The sequence below is a fragment of the Anas platyrhynchos genome, chromosome 1, assembly GCF_047663525.1.
Source record: "Anas platyrhynchos isolate ZD024472 breed Pekin duck chromosome 1, IASCAAS_PekinDuck_T2T, whole genome shotgun sequence".
NCBI lineage: Eukaryota > Metazoa > Chordata > Aves > Anseriformes > Anatidae > Anas > Anas platyrhynchos.
The window spans coordinates 194119104-194133883 of NC_092587.1; the positions used below are offsets into that span (position 1 = coordinate 194119104).

Sequence of the window (14780 nt, forward strand, 5' to 3'; positions counted from 1 at the left end):
TATAAGCTTTTACATAACTCGGCTAATATAGAAAACTCTGGACACATTACTAGCTCCTTAGTGCTCTTTCTAACACTAACCTATTACAACTTTTGGTTTACAGTTCAAAACAAACACTGAACTATATTAGATGAAACTTAATTAATTTTTTATTCATTGTAAAAGGTAATTTAGACATACAGAGGATGACATTAGTTACACACTAATTCTAAACTCAGGTATAATGTTTTAAAGGTGCCATACGTATACCTCTTGAATGAATATATATATATACACGTATATGTGTGTGTATATATATATATATATATATATGCAAAAAAAAAAAAAAAAAAAAAAAAAAAATCAAATCCCCAAACTGAAAGATGTGTAAATGCAAAAACATTTTTTTGATTTTTTTGATTTAGTAAATACATTACAGTTGACTATCTACATATATCCATTAAAAAATATATATAACTAAACTTTCCCTTTCAAAATATAAAGATATCAATTTGAAAATTTACATAGCTAGTTGTGTAATCAACAGTATTTTATTTCTTTTTGGATCCATATCTCCAAGTCGTTTGTCAAACAAGATATGCACAGTTACTAAAGAAAGTTTGTACTAAATCAAGGCCTTTTTTTATTAAAAAAAAAAAAAGTTATTATTATTTGAAACAAAACATTGACTAGACATTTATTACTCTGTTCTTGAACTACATCCAATTACTTTTACATTCAATTACTTTTACAATACATGGCATGTTTCAGTATTTGACAGAAAAATAAGCTGCAGTTAAAGAAATAAAAAATAAATAAAATGCATAAAAACATAATGACTCTAAATGCCAATTCTAACCCACAGCAAATACACTTGACTAGAACAATGACGTAAACAAATGATTTGTTTCACAATATGCAGTAGGTTTGCCATCTATTCAAATATTGGTAATCACTCTGGTTGGATGAGAAAAAGAACATAGAAATTAGAGGAAAGATAAACAAATATAAACTAGTTATCACAAGGTAAATATGCTATAATGAATTCTCTATCCTATGTAGGCAGCCTAATTTGTATTTAAGCACTTACAGAAAAGAGACTTCCACGCTTATCCTGCATAGGAGAGCTTGTTGTGCCCAAAATGATATGCATTGCTTCTTATTTCTTAACTATTGTGCTAGTTCATTATGCCCCCAAATTCACTTTCAGCAGGTTCAGAGCCCTCCAACAAACCCACCAGCACCCTGCAGCCCAGTAGGATTTTTAAGTTTTTCTTTCTCTTTCAAAGTAGAAACAGAAGTCCATTACAGAACCAGCAGAAAACAAGAACAAAAAAAGTTGGCTAATTATGTGTCGTTAATATAATCAACAAACCACTTTGAACATGATTGAAAAACAAATGCTCAACATCATGGGGTGAGCTTTTTTTGTTTGTTTGTTTGTGTTTTGTCTAACTTATTACAGACTTCACGTTCAAAGAATATGTCTTCAGTTAATCTCTAAACATATAACAAGGAAGCAACCTCCAGGAGCCAGAAATGCGGAACACATTTCCTACCCAAATACTAAGCAGAAGCTTTCAATAGTGAATTGAACTGTGGTAAGAGGATGAAGGGTGTTGAAATCAGGGTATTGCAGCAGAGGTGGCAAATATAAATATGTAGATACCTCATATGGGTGGGTTCTGAAGGTGATTACAGTCTTGACCATAATATAGGCATAGCCCATAATAGTACATGAAGGCTCTTTAACAGTTAAGAAACATTCTGATTAGACTGGTTGATAGAGGTATGTCAATTGTAGGTAACAGCTTTTGCTCTCAGAAGAAAAGCCAAATTATGACAAAATGCTTTTATAATAAGAACTGTGAAGTTCTGTTTTACTACCCATAAGAATGTAATTTCCTCAGCAATTCACAATAAAAGAATTATATGACAAGGACTGAATGCATAATACAGACAAAACATACTCTGAGGAATACTATTTCAGACTAAACATAGGTTATATTAAATATGGTTTACAGTTACAACATAAAATCCTGTTATACCTTCTCTGTGTATGCCATTTTGCAAAACCTTAACCAGTTGACTTCTGTAACATTACACTTGTGTGTGTCAAATTTGTGTGTCAAATGAACTTTAATATATAATAGATGTGTCCCATCTAGGCATCTCAGGTTCCATTCATTGACCAAAAATAGTTTTGTTTGTTTGTTTGTTTTTTTTTAATAGTTTCTTGAACTGGCTATTTCTGAATGGCAAGTTCTGTGTAAGCAAATAAAGTTAAATAAATAAATCATGCTAATTCATACATGCATTTCTAACCTCATACAACTGGAACTGAAAAATGTGGAGTCATTCGTAAAAAGTGAATTTTAACAATATTCAACATTGCAATGTATATGTTATCAGCTACATAGTTGCTAATGCATATGCATCTGTTTATTCAATTACTATGATCAGTACAGTTACATTAGTTGCAGTAGATTCTGTTAAACAAATAATCTAAAACCTAGCATGTAAGACTGTACACATGCATTTTATCACATAGAGCCAGGATGGTAAGTACAGTTGATTTATCAAATGAAAGAGAAGGAAATAGTAGGAAAGTGAAATATTGTGGCTTGTAATAGTCAGAATGTAATGAGGAAAGTATAGCGATACTTTCCTATATTACTTTCAATCTCTTGAGTTCCTCTTCAGGGGTAACTGTGTTTCCAATGAACTGTATTACACAAGGGACACAGCAAACTGATTTTCATATTTTCATATAACCAAATAGACTACCTGGGACCTCAACCTACAGAAGCCAGTGGAAACGTGTTTCTGTCTCCCTGAATGACAGAGATCAGACACTGTACCTCCACAGTTTCTATACATAGATTATTGTCCTGATCAAAGGACTAAATTCAATTTCTCCACTCAGACAATTTCTTTTGTCTGTGACCTACAGAGTAAAGGAAGGTTTTTGTTATTGTTGTTATTGTTTTTAAATGCATTTTTATTTTACTTTATGACTTGTTGCATTTAGCTTACTAAATACTATGAATCACATTTTACCAAGTCTGTGAACTAAGCAGTTCCTACCTTGGGTGAAAACAACTTTCAGTGCCTCAAAAATGCAACCAAACAAATAGTGCTGAATGTTGTCTACCAAAAATATCTTTCACTTTTAACCTCAAGAAGGCAATAAAGTCATATCTTTTTCCTAATCTATGGATAGTAGGAGAGGATTCCATCTGAAAATTTGCTTTACAAAAATAATTAACTAAGATTTACATATCAATATATATAGAAAGCTGCACATGATAATTATCAAAAACATATTTAATATAAAAAGAACAGCTATTACTGATTTTATACATGATCTTTGATAGAAAGAGTTACACAATTTCTTTAGGGTTGGAACTAGTGCAGAGACATCAAAAGAGTGCAGACACAAGTGAAGTTCTCAGAGGGTAGTCTTGAAACTGAGTTCAGAGACCATTTATTGAAATATATGTAGCCAATTTTATCTTTATGAGATGCTCCAGAATTAATTACTATCAGCAAAAATGAAGATTTGCCTAAAGAAGAATGTGCTATACTCCTTAAAAAAAAAAAAAAAAAAAAAAAAAAAAAAAAAAAAAAAAAGATAATAATAATAAAAGTATATTATCTCTACCATGAAGTAGATAGAGAAATCTGGGGAAAAAAATGTATTTTCCCACACTGCAGAGTCCAGGCAATTGTGCTATTGAAGATACACATTCAGTTTATATATGGAAATTGAGATGTTGAAAGTTGAAAATAAAAAGCAGATTTCTTTCACTTTGAAAAAATAAAGCAACTATTTAGCTCACACTCATTAGAGAAAACTAAGCAAAATTTTCTGTCTACAGGTATCAATTTGAAGTGAGTTTTGCCAAGGAACTGCTGACACTTGCAATGACATTCTGTTTCCCTTCTATTTATAGTTATGTCTCTTGAAACTATACATTTGCACAAATAAAGGCTTAAAAAAAATAAAATAAATTAAATTAAAAAACTAATCTGGGGTGAAGGATTTTCTGAATCTAATTTTGGAAATTGAATTTTGCTGCAAGAAACATCTCAAGTGCTAACTAGGATTTTAAATATATTTAAGGCATTTAGTTGCTGTATTTTACTTATTAGAAACAGTGGTTTACCTAAATTTATTTTTCTACTGCCTAGTGCTCATAAATAATTAAAGTATTAATTCTGTACAGGTTTCCTTGCACTTTCATGTGTTTAACATATTAAAAAGTTAAAATGACTTTTTTTTTTTTTTTTCTCCTTTTTCATCCATGGAAGGGTTTTCTTGAAGGACAGTGGCCTTGACAGTCTGGCAAAAATGGGGAGTGAATCTTTATCAAAAGCCTTGATTTTCAGAATTCAAGAATACTTCTTTCTCTATGGTGTGTCTCTACTGACACACAAAACTTTCTTGAAATCCAGAATATACTCAGCACGGTGGGTATGATTCTATCAAAACTATTCTTCAACACATGTGCTTCCTTCCACACTTTATTATTTAGTAAATAAATCTGGTGATTTCTTTCACCACTAATGATAAAACACCATGGTCATAATGGTTCTAATTGTCTATCCAGATGTTAATGCTTAATTAATTATGTTAATTATGTTAGATTATTCTGTGTGATAACTTGTCTACTTGTTTGTTCTTAAATTACAAATTATTTTGAAACGATTTTGGAGTAAAAGAAAAGAATCATTGAAAAAGTATGGTATTTCTATTCTATTCTGCTCCAACAAATGGTGACCTAAAACCTGCAGTTGCTAAATCACAGATACAGTCTACGTACCTTTTTTTTTTTTTCTTTCTTTACAGCAAAGTCCATGTTTTTAAAAGCTTTAGTTTTAAAAGCTTTAGTTTTAAAAAAATTATAAAAATGAGTGCTGTATTCACTTATGCACAATATTCATTGACTGTGACTCCTGTGTTTGATGTAGAAACACTGAGCTCCCTTTCAAGCTAATAGAAATAAACCCAAGACAAATTGCCTACGTATTTCTATTTCTTAGGACTTTATATTAAGAGGACTTAATTTTGTCCTGCATTTTCATTTTCTCTCTTGCCTCTAGAAGAAGCAGCAGTGAGCAACCCACACTTAGATGTCTTTTAGTATCTAAAAGCAGAGAAGCAGAACATCACCACATGCAACAAACATGAGGTAAAGTCAAGGCCTAAAAAAATAAAAAATAAAAAATTACTCACTAATAATTAGATCTAGTAAGGGACAAAAGGGATAAAAATAAATCATGTCTATACTTAAGTATATCAAAGAAAAACAGTTACATGTAAAACTAATATTTTATTTTACTCAATCCCTCATACAATGCTAAATTATAATAGTTTCTTAAGGATGTACATCGTCTTTAAAGTCGCTACACTAATGACTGCCATATCTTGGTCTGAGGGCAAGGCTGGACTTTTGGAAAAGTAGGGATGTGCATGAGTACCTGGTGTTTACTAACATTATTGAAACAGACCCATTCAGATATTTTATTTCATAGCAAGATCTGGTATGGTTCCCACTCATTTTAGAACAACTATACAGGGATGCCTTTCACATCAGTTAAAAGTTGTTCTTTCTTTTTGCTTATTCACTTTAAATAGAGAATCTGACATTTATGGGAAATTGCAGCTGTGCAAGTATCACCAAAAGACACGAGTAAAGAGAATGCCTAAAAAATCGAATTGGATTATTATGTTTCTTATTTTCCCTCTTTATCTCATTCTGATTTTTCTGAATGTAAAAAAAAAAAAAAAAAAAAAAAAAGGAGTTATACAAGATCTTGACTTTTAAGAAACTGGATGCACTCTTTGGATGTTTTTATCTGAAGGCCAAATTCTATTTTTGTTAATCAATGAGAGTCTGACTCATGCTACTTTAAATTAAATAAAAATAAAAATTGGCCTCAAATCAGAATAAAAGATCAAACATGTTTCTGAATGTTGTCTAATGAAGTTAAAGAAAGTCTTATTTCACACTTCCCTGAGAATTTCTGTATGTAGAATAGTGGGGAAAAAAAAAAAAAAAAGATGGTAACCAACTGGAGAGAGGCCACCAAGACTATGGGGCCTGGAGCACTTTTCTTGTGAAGCAAGAGGAGCTGGACTTGCTCAGCCTCTCAAGCAGAGACAGCTTGAATGATCCTAACAGAACCCCCAGTGCCTACAGGGATGTCATGAGGAGGCGGAGCTGAGTTGGTCATGTCAGCACAGGTAGGTTTTAATGCGAACACTATGAATCTATGAACTTTGTTTCTATATGTAGCCACTTTTTTTTTTTTTTTCTTGGCAGTTACCTACTTTCTTTCATGTAATACAAAATCCAGACATGTCAGTAACAAGTGATTTTGAAGTTGTACAATCAATAATACTGAAGCCTATAACAGCAAGAAGCCCCCTCCTCCTCCTCTCCACTCTAAAAAAAAGACACGAAAACCAAGGTAAGAGACAATGATGTGTGACTGCCACATTCATTAGTATTAACTAACAAGACTGTTGATTTCTAAAATTGCTTGTGTCAGGTGGTAATGACAAACTTAATAAGATATTACTTGCAAAATGTCATTAAATATTTTGCAACTCAGTTCTATCAGTATCAAATGTTAAAGCAATAACAATATGCATATGAATTTGAAAGAATTAATTACATAAATTCTTTAGAAATCCCACTGCATATGTTATTAAAATGATGAAAATAGATTTCATTCTAAGGACTTTAAATAGAAAAAATACTCCTGCTATAACCAATAAATGCTAATAATTAATAATGATAAAAAAAAATATTGAGCTTTAGTTCTCATCTTGTCAAAGCAGTAGGAATTATTTCACCCCTTGAAACTGCTGATAAAGTGGTTCTGCAAGTGGCTTACATGCTCAACACAAGTTTCAATATTAGTCCTAAGTTAGGAACCAAAAAGGTATAAATTGAAAGTTGAAATGAATCATTGGTGCATAGTAAGCTTTGGTAATTCTCTTAACATGAAATTTGTATTGATATGGAATGAGTATGATGTACATAGCATTTCTATAGGAAATCGATAAAATGCAGTTTAAATATATATATCATACTTGAATATTTCATATATATATTTATTCACATATATGTACTTGAAAACTACATATGCTATACATATACATATGATATATATATATATATATACATATATATATATCATATGTATATGTATAGCATGTATATGCTATATATACATGCTATATATACATGCTATATATATATATATATTTATATATATATATATCTTTAAAAAATCCAGGTTTAGGAATCTGTATGAATAAATTAACATTTAAAATTTTAGATCCCTCTAACTCTTCAAAATTAGGTAGGAGTAATATTCAAGACCAAAGTATCTCAAAAGCAGAACTACCAAGAAGATATTTTTCCACAAAATTATTTTGTTCTAGTTGGAATGGAGTAGCTTTATATTGAAGTAGCTGATAGGAAGATCCATTATTTCTACACATTTAATAAAAAATTAATAAATGTTTTTCATGGAAATTGGTGTTATTCCAAGTTTCCTGGTTATCAGAATATTACGTTGGAGATTCAGATACAAAAAACTTGGACAAAACCTAAAATCATCAGTGTCCAAGATTGAACGTGACCATATGCATAAGTAGAAAAACTTTCTCAGTCACACTTTTCTAAGTTAATGTACTCCAGAAGCAATCACAACTTCCAGCAAAATGGTATATTCATCAACATCTGAGCCACAGTTAGTTCTTTTTTTAGCAAGAAGAGAAGTAAGTTAGTATGTTTAGTCAGTGTGGATCTTTAACTGTCTATATGCTATAAAAACAAACTTGTCAGACTGGGGAAACTAATCCTATGGAACATGAATTGGCAGGAGGCCAGATTCTGCAAGGAAATTTTAGAACAAGTTATAGCATAACAGCAATCCAAATCAAAGGATCAATTTTCAGAATAATAGAATCATTACTTAGCACATGAAGTGCTCAGTAATGCAATGTATTATTTTATTTTCTCTGAATACGTTACAGTAACCATTAGAAGTGAATTAGTAAACACTTTTCTTCACCCATAGTTTTGAGTGACTAGAATTTCTGGCGTCTACCCAAACAGGTCACCATGAACAGGATAATGTGGCAATCTGTTATCATTAGCTCTGTTGGAAAGGTTCTGAAGACACTAGAGAGAATTAAATGACCTGGAAAACTCAGTCTATGGAAAAGTCTATTGTAGTCATCTTTGTTATATCCACCTCTACGCATCACTGGAACAGTGGAACAACATGATTTGCAGTGGTGGCAAAGATAAAGGTCATTTTTCTGTTTTTATTTTATCTAGCACAAGCCATTTAAGGTTTGTTAAATTCCACACATATAGAAATGACTAATTCATGTGAAGTCCTTCCACTCACTCAATATGTTAATCTACTGAAATCTTTGCATTTGGGAGAAAACGTGGAGATGTATTTTTGCAAATCACTGATACTTTTGTTCCTGTCCATCACTATTATAACTGTCAGAATTTCAGATTGTCTAAATAACAATATATGACAAACATATATGGTCTATTTTAGCAACGTTTTTTTACTAATGGAAGCATTTTTTTCAAGTAAAACTTGAAAGAGCAATTCTAAAAAGATCTACTAAATGTAATCTCTATGCCCAGGTTCACATGGTAAAGATAGATATAATAAGAGGACTAACATAGCCTATTCAAAAATATGCACTGGAGAGATTTCTTTTATTTATGCAAGCTTTGCTGCTGTTGTTCTACATTTATCTGAGTAATTAACTTAAAATGATGAACCAAACTTTGACGTGCACCAGCTATTCTGATTTAACATAGCTGTGCATGTAATCTTCACTCCTGGAAAATTCAACTGCAGATAAATTTGTAGAGAATAAAGAATAGAAACAGGAAAAAACAAAACAAAACAAAACAAAACAAAACAAAACAAAAAACAACAACAAAAAAAAAAACACCAAACCTGTAGAATCATAGAGAATCTTTGAATGACTTGTGTTGGAAGGGACATTAAAGATCATCTGACTCAACCTCCCCTGCCATAGGCAGGGATGCCACCCACTAGCTCAGGTTGGCAAAGGCCCCATCTACCCTGGCCTTGAACACCTCCAGGGATGGGGCATCCACAATTTCTCTGTGCAACCCGTTCCAGGGCCTCACCACCCTCTGAGTGAAGAATTTCCTCCTAACTTATAATCATCTAAATCTGTCCTCTTTTAGTTTAAGACCACTCCCCCTTGTTCTAATATTATCTACCCGAGTAAAGAGTCCTTCTCCATCCTTTTTATAAGACTCCTTTAAATACTGAAAGGCAGGATTCTCTTCTACAGACTGAACATCCCCAGCTCCCTCAACCTTTCTTCATAGGATAAGTGCTCCAGCCCTCTGATCATCTTTGTCAGTCCCTCCTCTGGACTGACTCTAACAGGTCCACATCTTTCTTGTGATGGGGCCACAAACCTGGATACAGCACTGCAAGTGAGGCCTCACCAGGGCAGAGTAGAGGGGCACAATCACCTACATTGACCAGCTGGTGACATCTCTGTTGATGCAGCCCAGGTAAGATCTGGCCTTCTGGGCTGCAAGCGTACATTGCTGTCTCATGTTGAGCCTTTCATCCACCAGAACCCCAAAGCCTTTCTCTGCAGTGCTGCTCTCAAAGAGTTTTTCTCTCAGTCTATACTCTTGTCTGGGATTGTCCCAACCCTGTGTGGGGCAGTTAAGGGCATATTCTTCACCAGTAAATAAACAGCTCACACTTGGGCATAAAATTGTTTATAGAAGTGGAACAAAATACAGAATGACTTGTGTTTCATGGGCAATCTTGGATTATTTTTTGTCCTGTTTTCAACTGGGATAGAGTTATTTTTTTTCCTAGTAGTTTATATGGCACAGTGTTTTAGATTTAGGATCAAAATAATGCAGACAATACACTTCTGCTTTAGTTGTTACTGAGAAGTACTTACACTAAGTTAAGGGCTTTTCAGATTCCTGTGCTGCCCTGCAAACAAGGAAGCTAGGTGTGCACAAGGATCTGTGAGGGGACAGAACCAGGACAGTTGACCCAAACTGTCAGATATCCAAAGGCGTATTCCATACCTTATGAATTGTTCATGCTGAACAGTAAGACCAGGGGAGTTGGCTAAGGGGGGCACCTGAATCATCAGTCAGCTGGTGGTGAGCAATTATATTGAATATCTTTTTTTTTTTTTTTCTTATTAAACTGTCCTTATCTCAACCCATGAGTTCTTGCACTTTTCAATTTTCTCCCCCATTACACTGAGGGAGTAGGGAGATGCCCAAGGACTGGAAGAAAGCCTCTGTCCCTCCAGTCTTCAAAAAGGGCAAGAAAGAGGAACCAGGAAACTACAGGCCAGTCAGACTCACTTCCATCCCTAGAAAGGTGATGGAACAGCTCATCCTGGGTGTCACCTATAAGCATGTGAAGGAAAAGAAAGTGAGCAGGAGTAGTCAGCATGGATTCACCAAGGGGAAATCATGTTTAATGAACCTGATAGCCTTCTGCGGTGGAATGACTGAGTAGATGGGGTGAGAGCAGTGGATGTTGTCTACCTTGACATCAGAAAGGCTTTTGACACTGTCTCCCAGAACATTCTCAGACATAAGCTCAGGAAGTGTGGGTTAGATGAGTGGGCAGTGAGGTGGACTAAGAATTGGCTGGATGGCAGAACTCAGAGTGTTGTGAGAGTGGCCAAGCAGCATAGTCTGGATAGAAGGTTGTAGCTAAAGGTGTCCCCCAGGAGACAGTACTGGGTCCACTCTTGTTCAACACCCATCAATGACCTGGATGAAGGGACAGAGTGCACTCTTAGCAAGCTTGCTGATGACACAAAACTGGGAGGAAGAGCTGATACACCAGAAGACTGTGCTGTCATTCAGAGAGACAGGCTGGAGAGCTGGGCTAAGATGAATGGGCTAAGATGGTTCCTGCACCTAGGGAGAAATAGCACCATGAATCAGTATGGGCTGGGGGGCTGACCTGCAGGAAATTAGCTCTATGGAGAAGGATCTGGGAGTCCTGGCAGACAGCAAGATAACCATGAGCCAGCAATGCGCCTTTGTGGCCAAGAAGGCCAATGGCATCCTGGAGCGCATTAAGGACAGGGTTGCCAGCAGGTCAAATAAGATCATCCTCCCACTGTATTCAGCCCTGGTGAGACCAAATTTGGATAACGTGTCCAGTTCTGGGCTCCCTAGTACAAGAGAGATATGGAGCTCCTAAATAGAGTCTCATGGAGGGCTACAAAGATGATTAGAGAACTGGAGCATCTCTCTTATGAGCAAAGAGAGCTGGGCCTGTTTAGCCTGGAAAGAAGAAGGCTGAGAAGGGAATCTTATCAATATATACAGATATATTAAGGGTGAATGTCAAGATAATGGGGCTGGACTCTTTTTGGTGGTGCCCAGTGATAGAAGCAAAGGGCAGATGCTGAAACACAGGAAGATCCAGCTGAATATGAGGAAAAACTTCTTTAATGTGAGACTGACAGAACACTGGAACAGGGAGGTTGTGGAGTCTCTTTCTCTGGAGATATTCAAAACCTGCCTGGATGCCATTCTGCACAATGTGCTCTAGGCGATCCTGCTTGTCAGGAGATTTAGACTAGATGATCTTCAGATGTTCCCTCCAACCTCAAACATTCTGTGTTTCTGTGAATAAATGACATGGCTTTAAGAAACAGACACAAGACTCAGAGTAAAAGAGCATAAAGGTAAAATCATACACAAAGGCTGGCAGGCCAGAAGTTGGCTCAGTCACCAGTTATTAGAGATTTTTGTAGAAAAAATCTTTATTAATACTTAAATCTTTATTAATACTTAAGATCCTTAAGTATTTGTCAAAGTTGGACTGTCAAAAGACTTGAAAAACTTACAGAATTCTTCAATTTTGATAAACAGAAATCTACAGAAAGTTAAATTCTCAAATAAAATTATGTATTAAATTTATCTCTACTGCTCTTTGGACAGAAAAAGAACAGAGAATGAGTTTTCATTTATGACTCTGGAAATACTCTTCCCTCTTCTCTCCTTCTAACACCTCTTGCTCCTCAGGGACATTAATGACATCTCTTAGATGCCAGAATGTCTATTTTACATGAACTTAGAGCAACACCACTTTTTTATAGAAAGGTTATCCTTCAATAAATCTTCTACTATAATAAGGCTTGTATAGAGAAAGCAATTTAAAATTCAGCATGCTTTCCTATACTTTTAATGGTTGCAATAAATTCTCAAGAGCAGGAAAATGAGTTAAACTGTGTTATATTTAAAATGACAGTGTGAATCTACTCATATCAAGTTCATCAATTCTAATTCACTTATGCCTGGTCAGACTACACTGTCTCATTCATTACTATGGCTTCCTAGTCTTATGATTCTCAATTAGTTAGGTAGGCAGGTAAAATGTCTGACATCCAGCAATGAACTATGTGCTTCCAAATATATTTGCACAGCCACACACTGCACTTTAGCAGACTCTTCATGTTGACCTACTAATAAAACATAGTCTGAGGTTGAGAATGAAGACTCAATTCAAAAATTAATTAAAGATGTCCTGAACTACATGATCATAAGTCATTCAACTATTATATGATGAAGCATAGCCATTAATAGACAACCACAGACATTTACTGCATCTTATTTCCATCTGCAGATGTATTCATGATAAATTTAAACTGAGTATCCATCATTCATCTGGAAAATGAATATCAGATACAAAAGAATCATGCTTACAGCTACTACACTGCACCAGTTTGTGTCACAATGGGCTTTTAATGAGCAGACCACTTTTTACCTTCAACTGTATCATTAGTATACATTTGTATTTATTTGAATATAATAATAAAACATGCACTGAGTTACATAAGCCACTTAAGATTATTTAGGAACAAACGTTTACTGCTTAACCAGGTGCATTAGCCTTGATCTTTAATTTTATTTTCATGAGAACTTGCCTGTTAATTCAGACTCCTATAATAAACCCAACATATTCTAGAACCAGACCAAGCCACACTGAAATACCTGGGAGTTTAGAAGTGCAATTTAGATGTAGTGTCTGATTCTTGTTTCCAGAGTTTTCCAGAATCGATCAAATACTATTAAAAATGAGTCATAAACTATTTTAAGAAGTTATTCAGCATGCTCAGGTCCCAAGAATACCACAGTGATTATTTTAAAACATTTACAAGGGGTGGTGAACACTTTCAAGACAGTATCTTCTACAAACCCATGGTGAGAAACCTAATAGTAACATCCAGAAAACTGGATCTCTCTTTTTATTAATCTATGTTCTATTGGCAAGGGTATTCAAGATGAATTACTGGCAAAAGCTTCTATGTTTGATCTTACTTTTATGAACTAATAACTGCAAGCAATAACACTCATAAACATATTCCCCAAATACTTTGGTTTAAATATCCACTACCTCAGCTCTCCTACTGGCTGTCCAGATGTTGTCCTTCAAAACAGAGATGATCTCCACAAAATTTTTCTTGTATGTTTGAAATCTGATGATGCTCAGGAGAAGAACTGAATCGACAAATGTTAAGACTCCTTTTCAGTAATCTCTGGAACAGAAAAAAATATATATAGTGTTAGCTACCTGTACGTGTAGACCTATATTTGGACCCTTAAATCACTCAATCCTTCTTGTATTTGGAGATCAATTTCTTTAACTCTCTTGTATCACTCCCTGTGTGTTGCATGACATGGCAGCATTGGTTGGCTATATGAACTAAATCTTAGACACATTTCTTGTTTTGGAATGGCTATAGGATATACAAATGCTTTGCTATATGCTGTTATGAAAAAAGTGCTTTTTCTCCAACCTTCTCTTCCCTCCCACATGAAAGAAACAGTAACAAAGAATTCTTTTTGCTACTGTATAAGGAAATGATAGTACTGAAAAGAATGAAAAAATAAGTTTCAAGTTTATACTAATTTGCCTGTTAAGCTTAGTTAAGCTTAATAATCTTTGTTGTTGAATTTTAAACTACTTCATGTGCATTTTTCTAATTATGATTTTCCATATTATTTTAATAATAAAAAGTGACCTTTTCCAGATAACATACAATTAAGGTAGTCATTGATAACTTTGTTTTCAAATGAGTCATTTGAAATGATGCTACAGGCATATGTCTCAATTTAGCTTAACTCCCTAAAAAAAAAACAAACACCTCAGATAGCCATTCATTAAGTTAAATTGACACAACACTTCTAGTAAATTTGTACAATTGCTAGCATCTTCAATTACAAAAGACAAAATAAATAAATAATCCCACTGTTGTGACAGTATGTGAGCTTCTGGGTTAGTTAACTTTCACATGAAGGCTGAACACTTTTTTTTTTTTTTAGTTTTTAGTTTTTCTTGTGCCTAACCTAATTTATGTACTCAGTTGCTTGACTCCTTGGCTTCCTGTTCCAAGTTATTCTTTACATAAGTTATTTTTCTGGAAATCAGTCAGCACCTGGGAACTATGTCTGTTCAATAATTTTAGGTCTAATCATAAATACATACATACATTTATACAAATATGCCAGTTACCTGTCTTAGTCAGAGCTGTTTATGTTACTGTTAGGGAATACATTATACACCTGAAGTTCTGTCAAAGGTTTTGTGGTAGAACTAACTAGTGATTTCATAGCTAACGCACCTGAGTATTATGAAACATTTCCTTATCGTATTGGTATTGAAGTCTGAATTGAAAAATTTACTTAGACCTTGCTTTTGGT

The 14780-nt window shown here is 34.2% G+C and overlaps 1 protein-coding gene across 4 annotated transcripts in view; it reads right to left on the bottom strand.

The window, feature by feature from the left end:
* CNTN5 (contactin 5) overlaps window positions 1–14780 on the bottom strand; it is a 698727-nt gene that overhangs the window by 490077 nt on the left and 193870 nt on the right. For 2 of the 4 annotated variants that reach the window (XM_038176391.2, XM_072032764.1), the window contains one exon: window positions 13474–13615. The exons of 1 other annotated variant lie outside the window; for it this stretch is intronic. The gene's annotated coding sequence lies outside the window, so the exon portion shown is untranslated. Of the gene's footprint in view, window positions 1–13470; window positions 13616–14780 lie in introns of all 4 variants that reach the window. One more of the 4 variants, XM_072032763.1, reaches the window with a different exon arrangement.